This window comes from Pantherophis guttatus, chromosome 2, assembly GCF_059756535.1.
Source record: "Pantherophis guttatus breed Tessera chromosome 2, ASM5975653v1, whole genome shotgun sequence".
Lineage (NCBI taxonomy): Eukaryota > Metazoa > Chordata > Lepidosauria > Squamata > Colubridae > Pantherophis > Pantherophis guttatus.
The window spans coordinates 173,593,022-173,606,126 of NC_142064.1; the positions used below are offsets into that span (position 1 = coordinate 173,593,022).

The 13,105-nt window shown below is 43.7% G+C and overlaps 1 protein-coding gene across 1 annotated transcript in view; it reads left to right on the forward strand.

Annotated features, from left to right (window-relative positions):
* The window catches only part of LOC148115439 (uncharacterized), a 94,646-nt gene that overhangs the window by 50,940 nt on the left and 30,601 nt on the right, over positions 1 to 13,105 (forward strand). The gene's annotated exons all lie outside the window — the stretch shown is intronic.

Here is a 13,105-nt window from a genome sequence, read left to right on the forward strand (position 1 = left end):
ATACTGCTATGGTTGGATCAAAGAACTCATTTCCTCATCAGCAATGTGTGGCTTGAAGATGTGGGGGTGGGGGAAGTTTACACACATCTCAGACAGGTTTGATACTATTCAGATGCCAAATATAAACTAACAGGAAAAAAAAACTTTGTAAGGTTTATAGTTTTGCTGTTGTTTCTCAACTTAGACTGAAACCTCCATGTAGAGCATCCAGTTTATCCAACGTTATCTTCTACATTTTAAGGTGGAGAAGACCCCTTTCTTTGTTAACAGAACTCCTGCATGCACATTTGAACAAAGGTTCAAAAGCTGAGCCATCCCAAATAATTCCGCTAAGTAAATGGGACAGCTTCTTCTGACTGAGAGTCAAAGATGTCATGATGTTGCAGAGACAATCCTGGAGATGGCAGGATAGAATTTTTGGCTCTGCTTTTCAGTTTTTGGATTTGTTCTTCAAGTAAAATTGGAAGATTAAACCTTTAAACTTATTTTAAAATAGTGGAAATTTTGGTCGCATCCTTTTTTTGGCCAGAAAGGGGAAAAGAGCTAGAACTCCATGAAGTCCATAGAATGCAAGTTGCTTATAATTTTGCTCCAAACCTTTGCTCCAATGGATCACAATAGCCTTCTCTCACCTGGTGATATCTAAATGTGTTTTATTAGCTATATAAGAACATTGTAAGGCTCCAGTTCTGGAAAGATTGAATTATCTTTGAATCACAAACCTACTAACACATCCAATCCATGCACACTGGATTATACTGATTGTGTACATCATGAAGTATGGTATTCAATGCTGCTCCTAAGAAGTATCCTATAGGTTGCCACCCTTCTCCAATTACAGGTAGCCTTCAACTTACAACCATTCATTTAGTGACTATCGAAAGTTACAATGGCACTGAAAAAAGTGACTTACGATCCTTTTTCACATGACTGTTGCAACATTCCTGGGGTCAAGGGATCAAAATGTGGAACCTTGGCAACTTGTATGTATTTACCACAGTTACACTGTCCCAAGGTCACGTGATCACCATTTGTCATCTCCCCAGCCAGTTTCCACAACCAAAGTCAGCGGGGGGAAGCCAGATTCACTTCATGACCAATTGAATGAGTCACTTAACAACTGTGGCAAAAAGCTCACAAAATGGAGCAAAACTCACTTAAAAACTGCCTTGCTGAGCAATGGAAATTACGGGCTCAACTGTTGTCATAAGTCGAGGACTACCTGTACTTGATAAGAACAGTTTTTTAAAAAAAAATTGATTTATATGCCGCCCTTCTCCGGAGACTCAGGGCGGCTTACAATGCGTTAAGCAATAGCCTTCATACTTTTGTATATTTTATACAAAGTCAGCTTATTGCCCCCACAAACTGGGTCCTCATTTTACCTACCTTAGAAAGGATGGAAGGCTGAGTCAACCTTGAGCCTGGTGAGATTCGAACTTACAGTAATTGCAGACAGCTGGTGTTAATCACAATGCTATCAGTCTGCTGAGCCACCAGTTGTCCATTCCTAACCACAGTGATGCTAAAATGAGCCACGTGACATTGCAATGCAAGGCCTGCTTTCTCTTTATGCATTCTAACATCATGCACGAAAACCTGAGGGGCAGAAGAACGTATGTTTCATCACTTGGGTTGAGAAGGACTCCAGACTGCCACTTGCCTGCCAGCAAGCTCGCCCGTAGATCTGCTCACAAGGAAGAAACTGGCTCCTTAGTGCAGAGTTTCTCACAAAGTACTAACATGTTTGTTCCCGAGCTTATTTGGGCTGCTGCTGGAGGATACAAGTGTGAACTTAACATTCTGGCAGATGGTGAGAGAAGGGCAAGGTGGAATAATGCTTCTGTTCTTGGAAGGATACAGAATGGTACAAAGCCAAGAAATTGATGCATAGCGTTCATGCAAGGACGGGCCACGTGGTTTGTTAGTCTGCAGAGCCCTCCCCAAAATTCATCAGCGTCATAATAACCCAAAACCACTGCCTCTATTTCCCGCCTTTTGGGGGTTGAAAATGATAAAAGCAGCAGCAAAATCCTTAAAACCTATGTACCCTATGACTATCATTAAGTGTTGTACCTTATGATTCTTGATGAACATATTTTTTATTTTATGTACACTGAGAGCATATGCACCAAGACAAATTCCTTGTGTGTCCAATTATTCTATTCTATTCTATTCTATTCTATTCTATTCTATTCTATCCTATCCTATCCTATCCTATCCTATCCTATCCTATCCTATTCTATTCTATTCTAAACAAAGCAAAACATCCAATGCTAAACCCCTGGAATGAGAAAATAAATGGAAAGGCCAGGACAACTCACTATATGATATAAGTCTGCCATTTTGCATCATAGTCCTTGTTTACTGTACTTTTTTTGCATCCAGAATTGAGCTACTTTGCCAATCCAATTCTAGCAGATCAAATAGAAAGGAATGCTGGCTTTCAGGGTCTGATCTGAGAACCTTTCCACAGCGGAAAACCAGAACCCTGGTTTACCTTGACTTTCAGTGCCACCCTCAATGTTTTGCAACTGACAAATCAGATGGCTGTGTTTGGTGAAGGGAAGAGCGTGTCATGCTCTTCCACCAAAATTTCATGGGCACTGAAGTTAGTGAGGATTTTTTTATTAGCTCCATAACATTATTTGGGGCTAAACAAATCTTCCTCGGTCAACTGTAAGCGGGAACCAGAAGGATTGTGGGCAGGGGATAGTTAACCCTGCTGCCTGCACAGAGGAAAAGTGCTCCTCTGCAAAGCAGCACTAAAACATCCGGAGGCACTATTCTTACCTACTCTCCTGCTGAATAAAAAAGGGAGGGAGAGAAGAAAAAAAAATGGCCCATTGGGGTGTTCGATCCCTTGGCACCAAAAATCCTATCTCTCCCCTCATGAAGTAGCAGTTGAAGAACCAATTTTCTCTACTTCCCCACCCCATAGAGTTTAGGGTTAAGAGCAGGGATGTTATTCACTTACCTTCGCTACCGGTTCGCAAATATGAACGCACATGCCCGCTAGCTTCACTCACACATGCCACTTCTGCACATGCACAGGACCTTCTGCGCATGCGCAGAATGTCAAAAATGGGACGTGATGATGCCCGGGCGGGTGGGCCAAGCATCATGCAGCCATAGCTACCGGTTCGCCAGAACCAGATAGAACTGGCTGAATACCACCACTGGTTAAGAGTTGCACCCATGCAATGAAGTTGAATGCAGCTTCCCCCATGGTGCTGGTAGCTGTAAACACACGGTGGCATGGTTGGGTTTTTTTTTTTTTTTTTTTTTTGCCAGAAGACCTGTTATGTATTCATAAATAACTTCTCTCTGGGGTTAGAGTACAGGTGCATTTGCCCAGACCCATAGAGGTTAGGTGTCTCAGCTGCAAGATAGACATGCTAGTGATCTACCAGAAGATCTTTGGACCCATGTGAAGAACATCCCACTGTGGTCTTGGCACTGTTATCATCTGAGATATGGCAGATGTTGTGCTGCAAAGTAAACAGCTACTCAGGCTGCAACCCAGGAGTAATATGGACCTTCCATGGACTTGGCCAATAAAATTCTGTTCTATTCTATTCTATTCTATCCGATCCAATCCGATCCGATCCGATCCGATCCTATTTTTGGACCAGGAGTACTGTCATTCCCAATACCTCTCCATATCTCCCTTTGTTGTTCCTGCCACCTATGGGGTGGAAAGAGAAGTGGGACAGTTTAGCTGGGTTGAGAAAAGACCCTCCTACTGTCAGGTGAACGTCCTGAAATGGATGGTGAGGGGCCAAAGAGGAGATTGAAGTCTCAGGTGGCCTATAGGAAAAAGCAACAATGAAGAAATTGTTGCTTTGAAGGCGCTGGTTGAAGAGGTGCATGCCCTTGCCTTTAAGACATTGTAGGGCATCTCTGTGTTGGGACAAGGAGGATGTGGACAAGGTCAAAGTCCTAGAGTAGTCATGCACAAATGTGATTTCTCCTAATATCTCCATAATGGTACTTACTGTGATTCACTGAGTCTAATGATCCATCCTTCCTTCCTTCCTTCCTTCCTTCCTTCCTTCCTTCCTTCCTTCCTTCCTTCCTTCCTTCCTTCCTTCCTTCCTTCCTTCCTTCCTTCCCAACAGGACAGGAAGTGACTTTGCTGTGGCTTTGAGACTACCACAGAGGACCTGGCATCTCTGAACTTCCACTCCTTGGGATTGGTATTGCCCTGTGGGAGTAGGGGACTGGCTCAACCATGTCAGCCCACTTCATCCAGGGTGTTGTCTGCATGGGTGGAGAGATGAATATTTTCAGCATGCAGGCTGATTGATTAATGATGAGTGGCATATCTATGCTATTCTCTTTCTTTAGATATCTAACCATCTGTCATGTCAATGTCATCCTGCTTGGGAATTACAATCCAAGCCTGGCCATATGAATGCACCCCTAGAAAATTGGGCAGAAGTAGTAGCATTTACTCACACTGGCCCCTGTGGTTGTACTGTGACAGCTTAAGAAGGAAAGATTGCATGTTTGGAGATACGGGCGAAAAAAACAGCAGGAAAAGTTATAAATCATGGCTTGGGTACAAGACAAGGCTGGTATCCTGGGATCATGGAGAAAAATAGGGGTCGCCAGGTCACTCCAATGATGTTATAAATCAGTAATGAAGAAAACTCTGAAATGGAACATCTCTTTTCCTAGTACTGAAGAAAATGAAAACGAAAGCAAATGCCAACAGAAATGAAGTCAAAATCCTCCAACACAGAGAGAAATAGATGAGAAGAATCTGAGAGAAATCTGAGGACCAAGGAAGCTCCACCCAATCAAACAATTTAAAACAATCCTGAACCCAACAAGATCAATAGTTAGGGTGTTGAGGATCAGAAAAAAATTCCAGAAAATGGGGGTCACGAGGGGGAATACGATGACGTTCAGCACCCAACATCCTGGCACTTTTTGGGTGGCAGCATGAATCTTGGAAACAAAGCACAGCCAGACTAGTGCTGGATGGGAATGGATGGAAACTATCTAGGAAATGGGGGCTGAGGGCATTGAGGCTAGATTAGGATGCTGAAAAAGATTGGAAAAAGGCAGGAGCAATCCACATGGTACTTTTGCCCAGTAAATTGTATGGTTATACCTCTGAAGTCAGTAGGGGTCCAGCTTTTATTGAAGGATATCTTTTTTTTAAAAAAAAAATCCTACAAAAGAATGTAGCTGAATGGCAGCTCTTCTACAAAGATGTGCAGATCGGTGCAGAGTATAGCAACTCCTGGATCCCAGTCCCCCCTCCCCAACTCCTTCCCTCCCTCTCTCTGGGACTGCCCGCTTGGACCTTTTCTTCTCACTTTTGCACAAAGAAGCATGCCTTTCTCCTCTCTGGCTCTTTTTATCTGCTTGTTCCTTCAGGGGTGCTTGGAAACTCATTCACACCTGTCTCTGAAAAGCTTGGGAGGAAGCCAAGGAAATAGTCAATGCTTCCGGCTTCAGCTATTAAGAAAAGTCCCGGGTTGAAAAGCAAGCATGCTCCCCTGCCGCCTGCTGGCGAAAGGTAAACAACCAGCGTCCCTACTGACTCCCTTCCTGTCCCTGAACCTTCTTGCATTGAGGCAAAACATGGGGCTGCCCCACCTGGTCTGGGGAAGGAAAGATGCACACGCATTCCCATTGCCGGAAACTGATCCAGGAAGAACAGGGACACCCCTTTAGCATTAAGCAAGAGGACTGGAGGTTCCATATGCATTAGGTGGGTTCCAAAAATGAAGGCCTTAGACAAGGGTCACTGTGGTCTTGCAATGGACTGAACAGATTATTATTCATGACCATGTGAATCCCCCCCTCTCTCTCCCCCTCCCTTTCTTTATGTACCAGTGCTTATGTCCAGCGATTGTGTTCGCACAAGCGACTAAGCTACAAACATAGCCAACTATATTTGAGCTTAACGCCAACCCACTCCATGCGATTAGTTTATGGTTCAGCATGTTGTGCAAACCCAGAAAATCGAATTAATTCCATACAATTATAATTAAGTTACCCATGGGTAACAGAGCACTGCCACAGCTATCACTGTGAATTCCTTTTGATGCTCAAACTGCTTTCCAAAAAGCTTAGCATCTAAGCTACTGTTACTATGTACGGCAGGGGTCTCAAACTTGTGATGACACGTTGTCGTCGTGTCACGTATTGCAACTTTTCCCCTCTTCGCTTAATCACGGCTGGGTGTTGCCAGCGTGTGACGCATCCGGCTCGTGGTCTGTGTTGTGGCCCCACCCTCTGAGCCTATCTCATCGGAGGAAGAAAGCTCCGAACATGAGGAAGAGGAGTCAGCCAGGCCTCCCTCTCCAGGCCCCTCCCCTCTGGCACTGTCTCAGGTGCCGGCCAAGGGAGAGGAGATTAGCCAGGAGCCAGGTGTCTCGGATGAGAGCGAAGGAGAGCCATCATTCCTGGATGCACGCCAACGAAGGCGTGATAAACGGTTGCAGCAGTTAAGGAAGCGTGCTAGGGATTAGAACTGAGTCACTGGACCACACCCCAGAGACTATATAAGAGAGGGTGGTGGCTGGTAAGACTCCGTGACAAACAAAAACGAACTTTGGCTAGTCACTTGAACAACGTCTGAAGCTGCCGAAAGGAATATTGTTTTGCTGGACTATTTGCAATGCGTATGTAATTTTATGTTATCTGTTGCAGTAAAAGCTCTTGGCAGACAGTGATTATATTGCTGCCAAGTTTGAGATAACGACCTGTGTGCGTGCCAAGTACTTTCTTAACCCTCGGCTGGCTGTGTTTGTGTGTGTGTGTGTGGACGGGGACAGCTCAGTCTGTGAGTTTGACACCCTTGGTGTATGGGATCTCAATTTTCCTGGCTTCTCCCACATGCAAAACTTTAGTTGCGTGCAAGAATAACTGGTGGAGTGCCTCAACCCACCACCTAAAAACAACGACTAGAGCCAAAGTGCATCTACCTAGAGTGATTTAGGGTTACTAGGAGACAGTGGACTCACCATCAGCAAGCATGGAAGCTCTTGAGAGGGTTGGAATCACAGCAAAGATTTGTCAATCCAACACCACAAGGAAGAAGGGGCAGGAAAAGACACTCAAGGAGAATGGATGAGCCACAGCTATGCATGACGGTAAAAAAGAAAACCCAAGATTGATGGGAGACTCAAGGTTTCTGGAGAAGCATGCGAAGAAGCAGGGCTGAGCTCCAAGGTATGGAGTAGGCGAGGTCAAGATGGACTTGCCTTAGACATGTGCTCTAAATAGCTAGCAAGGGTCAAGGAAGCACCAATCCTGCCCTCAATCTGCACCTGGGGAGCCATTGGATGTGACAGCCCATTTCTGGTACTCTTGACAAGTCACAGGAGCTCTATCGGAGAAAGCTGCCTATGCAGAAAGCACAAAGCTCAAGCTTGGCCAGCTCCAGCAGAACGAATCCTGGCAAGCTAACCGACAATTCTTCTGGGAAGTCTGAGCAGTCCACACATGCTTTTCTCTTCCTGCATCAGGTCAGGCAAGTCTTTTCTATTCTAAATCAAACCTTTCATAAAAGGTACAGTACTCATTTCAGACTGAGCGTGAAGGCAAGGAATCCAGCCCTTACTCAGTAGAGAACGGAGTTGCCTCTGAGCTATTCCATGTTTGTCTGCATTCCCTGCTACAAGAGGACTAATAAATGTAATGGTCTCCTCGGCACTCTGGAGTAAAAATGTTTTCTTTTACCAAGACTTCCTTGAGGTATTTCCCCCCAAAATGTAATATCTGTGCCTTGTCCCTGCATCTACCGTTCCCCTATCCACTTTCACTGTTTATCTACCTTGGGTTTTCACACACTCTACAACTATCGTGGTAAAGTTTCATTTGGTTGATTTCAGCTCCGTTCTCCAGTTCATCAATAGCATTCATTCTGTGTGAATCCACCCACAGATCTATCTGTAGCCTTTTCAGTTTTGTATCTTTTGCTGGCTAGATGAACTCTTGTCTCTCCTTTCTCATCCAGGCTATATAGTGAAGATGCCACTGATTGATTGACCTGAGCCAAAGTAGCCTCAGGTTTGTGTGGTTTGAATCAACTCCTATTTTGAGTAAAAAGACAAAGAAAAAGAGCAGTTTCAGCTAATTTATGAACTATTCAGAGGATGGGATACTTTTACAAGCCGGCTTCAGTGTGGGCAAATTCTCAGCAGAGGATGATGTGAATGTGTCCTTTATTCTCTCAAGTCAGTTTTCCTAAAAGCCTTGTTAACTGAAAATGCATCCAGTAATATTTTTGGTAGCGAAAAGAGCGGGTGGAATGTAGTGGGAGATGATTTTAACACTTTTTCAAAGCCAGAGTGATGGTACCATCTGTTAGAGCTCTAGGCTAATTAATCTTCTTGCTCAGGCAAGGAAGTGAGGTGATAATGAGGCTTTCAAATTTTACCATTGGCTATGACAGATAGGCTTGCGGGGGGGGCAGTGGAATAAGGAAAATAAGTGGAAGATCTCCTCCCAACTTCCATCTTTAGCAGTTGACATAACATTTCTTTGCAAGATGCAACTGGTTGAAGACATTTAATTTTGGAAAAGCTCAAGCTGGTTCAAAAGTTGATCAAAAAAAGATGTTGAGACTCTAGAAAGAATTCAGAGAAGAGTAACAAAGATATAAGCGGGTCTGAAGGCTAAAGCATAAAATCAAAAATTGAGGGAACTGGGTATGTCTAGTCTAACAAACAGAAGGACTATAGGGGTGACATGGTAGCAGTCTCCCAGACAGTACTTGAGGGGCTGTCACAGAGAGGGTCAACTTATTCTCCAAAGCATCTGAGATCAGGACAAGAGGTAATGGGTGGAAGATCATTATTTATTTATTCATTCATTCATTCATTCATTCATTCATTCATTCATTCATTCATTTATTTATTTATTTATTTATTTTATTTTATTTTATTTTATTTTATTTATTTATTTATCATTTAATTTGTATACCGCCCTACTCCCGAAGGACTCAGGGCGGTGAACAGCCAAAAGATAAAATACATATAATACAAATGTTAAAAAACCATTAAAATACAATTAAATAATTTGGCCCAGAAAACAAAATTTAAAACACCCCAAATTTATAAGACAAATTTAAAATTTAAAAGCAGTTTAAAAAAAGAGGTTAGGCCAGGCCAGCCTGCTGAAATAGGAATGTTTGGAGGGCACGGCGGAAAGCGCACAGGTCTGTAATCCTCCGTATCTCTGGGGGAAAGCTCGTTCCAGATGGTAGGTGCCCCCACAGAGAAGGCTCTCCCCCTGGGGGCTGCCAGTTGACACTGTTGACTGACGGTACCCTAAGAAGCCCTTCTCTATGGGAGCGTACTGGTCGGTGAGAGGCTACTGGTGGCAGAAGGTGGTCTCGTAGATACCCCGGTCCTAGGCCATGGAGCGCTCTAAAGGTGATAACCAAAACCTTGAAGTGCACCCAGAAGACCACCGGAAGCCAGTGCAGCTCGCGTAGGAGTGGGGGTCACATGGGAGCACCACGTCGCTCCCATAACCACCTGCACAGCCGCATTCTGGACCAGCTGGAGCCTCCGGGTGCTCCTCAAGGGGAGCCCCATGTAGAGAGCATTGCAGTAGTCCAGGTGGGAAGTGACGAGGGCATGAGTGACCGTATTTAACGAGTCCCAATCCAGAAAGGGATGCAACTGGCGAATCAGGCGAACCTGATAAAATGCCCTCCCGGCCACAGCCGTCAAATGCCCTTCTAAAGACAGCTGTGAGTCCTCCTGGCCACAGCTGTCAGATGTTCTTCTAAAGACAGCCGTATATCCGGGAGGACACCCAAGTTGCGAGCCCTCTCCATGGGGGTCAACGACTCGCCCCCAATAGTCAGTGATGGCACCAACTGACTATATCGGGATGCCGGAAACCACAGCCACTCGGTCTTGGATGGGTTGAGCCTGAGTCTGTTTCTCCCCATCCAGATTAAACCGAGTTCCAACCCAGAACTAAGGAGAAACTTCCTGACAGTGAGAACAATTAATCAGTGGAATGGCTTGACACCAGAAACTGTGACTGCTCCATCACTGGAGGTTTTCAAGAAGAGATTGGACAGCCATTTGTCCAGAATGGTATATGGTTTCCTGCTTGAGCAGGGGGTTGGACAAGAAAATCTTCAACATCCCTTGCAACCCTATTATTCTATTTTCTATAAATGTAAGTTTCAGTATGGTTTTGGTGGAATTCCTCTGAGTTAACTATGTTCAAAATTACAATCATGGTCTGTAAATATAACTGGGTGTGCGGAAATGGTCTGTCTTATTTATTTTTGATTCCCATGTCTTTTATAATAAATAATGTTTGATTATAAATAATAGAAGAAGATCGTGGGGATTTAACTATGGAGTCTTCTTGAGATTTATGGCTGTGCAATCAGTCATAATAAGTATCTGCATATCATTATTTACTGCTCAACCACTATGAATGACAGAACAAAGGTAACATTCTTGGACGCCAGGACAATGGTTCTTCCCTCGTCCAAGAACAGAATACAAATAAACTCTGTTGGATCTCAAACCGATACAGATCATTCAGTTACATTAAAAAGCCTAGGTATCATATCATATCATTCAGCCTTTCCTAAATTGATCAGTATCCTCAGAATGCCTGGCGACTTTTGGAATGAGATCTGGATTAGGGGGTCCAAGCATCAGACCCTGCTTCCAAGCTTCATTTCACGCCGTGTCCTTCCTGCTTGAAGTGGAATCCCAGGTTCCTATCCGCACCCTCCCTTTTTGCTGTATCTCTCTTTTGCAAAGAACAAAAGGACCAATAAATCCATCTCTCTATAGAAGATTCGCCTATAATGGATTTCCATTAAAGCTAGGATTGATGATGATCTTTCTAAGTAGGTACAGAAAAGCCAGAATCACCCTCATCTGTGAAGTGATATGAGTTATATTAAGAATTAACTCAAATCATTCCAAACATAATTCAGATCTGATTCGCTTTTCTTAAAAGCAGATAAATAATGATAGGAAACTACTACTACCTGCAATTGATAATCAAATTACAGGCGTGTAACTGTCAGCTTTTCATTCAAGGAAATATTGCCTTTCCGTGAAGATATATGAGATGAATCTGCTGTCAAATGCGGAACATGCTGGGATACAGTTTGAAAAATAAGAAAAGGTCTTATACTAATTGTACATTAATCTAATATTGTCAACTGTGGCTGGTAGTAGTTTTCAAGAATTCCAGTCACAGCAGCCATTCATATCACATCACTTGCTGCTTTATATTTGCTTTTGGCGATGGGGATTTGTATGATGGCTATTTCTAATCAACGGCTGTGCAGGCTGGTTTCACAGGTCTCTAAGACAGTCCTTATACCTATTCTACTCCCTGCAGCACATTGCCCTCTAGTGGCCACTCCTGTTCTACAACATAATCAAGGCATATCAAAAATGAGTGTTTGAAATAAGGGAATAGAATCAGTACACTACATAGTTAGTGAACCATAAAAACGCCGATGTGGAGACATGTCCAGGATTCTAAAAACACTCAAAAGGAATAGGAACATATTCTGAAGAAGAATGGAAGTGAGCTTCCTCCTCCAAAATAACATTTGGATCACTGGATTTTATCATTTCTCTGATTTATCATTTATCAGATCTAGAATGGATGACAAGTAATCTGGCGACTGCTATGGAATTAAACAATGAACATGTAAACACTCCTGTATATCACAAACCTACTGATAGTTGCAGATGCTTATCTGTTCCTTCTTCCACTTGAGCAGCTTGTCTGTTCTGCCATCAAGTTGTATCATGCGTATCATGTGTATTGCGACCCTTTAGGATGTTCAGACTATAATTTTATATCCATTCATTTGAGATTAAAGTTTATTGAGTTCAACCAACTACATGATAAAGACATAAAACGCCTTTCCGCAAACCTGCATACTAACCTGTCTCCATACGGATTATGTAAATAGCATTATCATGCCCGGCTGTTCCATGTTTTATTCTTATTTTTTTATATATATTGTGTATTTTATTTATTTCATTGCAAGAGTCATATAAAAGTGAGATGGGCAGCTATATAAATTGAATACATAAATAAATGTCAAGCTCAGGACCACATAGAGAACTGATTTGCTGCTCATCTTCCAAAAGGGTAAATGCAATTCCTGTGGCAGGAGTGCAGTCTGGGTGCTGCACAGGACACACTGGATAATCCTGTGTAAAATAAATCTGACCTTAGATTTGGCAAGATGTCAAAATCAGTAGAGCTACTTTCTCTATCCTGGGTGCGCTTCAGAGGAAACTGGGGAGTTCCTTGCCACAGCTTTCTCTCCTATGCAGCTCTCAATAAGTCATGTTTTTATGCCAACTTCAGAAATGCCAGCCTGGACTGCAGTGGGTTGGGGACAAGGCCACACTGGTGCTTAGTCGATGCTGGCACTACAAGGCGTAGTGTTGTGGTTCGCCAGCAGCCTGCAGAGCTGGCAGCAGAGTCGGACAGCGATGAGGCTGAGGAAAAACATGGGCCAGTCCTGGAGGCTGGGGAAAGTCTGGATGAGGGCTTTGTGTCGGAGGCAGAGATGAGGCCAGAGCAGTGGTGGGATTCAGCCAGTTCGCACCACTTCGGGAGAACCGGTTGTTAACTTTCTGAGCAGTTTGGCAAACTGGTTGTTGGAAGAAATCATTAGGGCAGAGAACCAGTTGTTAAATTACTTGAATCCCACCACTGGGCAAGAGCCATTGGGGAGTGATGTGTGGACTCCGGAGCCTCTAGAGGCTGAGAGTAGAGGCAGAGGAACAGGAGGAGCCTGTTCCTAGTGCACGTATGAGAAGAGCTGCCAGAAGGCAAGAGCAGCTAAAGCAAAGAGGACGACTCAGGAGTAGGGCCAAGAGATGATTGGCCCCTCCCATAAGGCTTAAAAGACCAGCAACAGCTCTTGGGCTCTTTGTCGGAAAACAACGTTGATAGTATTGCTGGACTTATCTCTTGTCAGCGTCTTCTGCTTTTGAACTTTTGCCAAGAGAAGCCTTTGGCAGTTTGTCTAATTATACCAAGGTTGGTGATTAGACTGAAGAATTTATGTTATGAAGAGTTTGTTTTAACTTAGTTTGGACTACGCTGAGAATGAGTT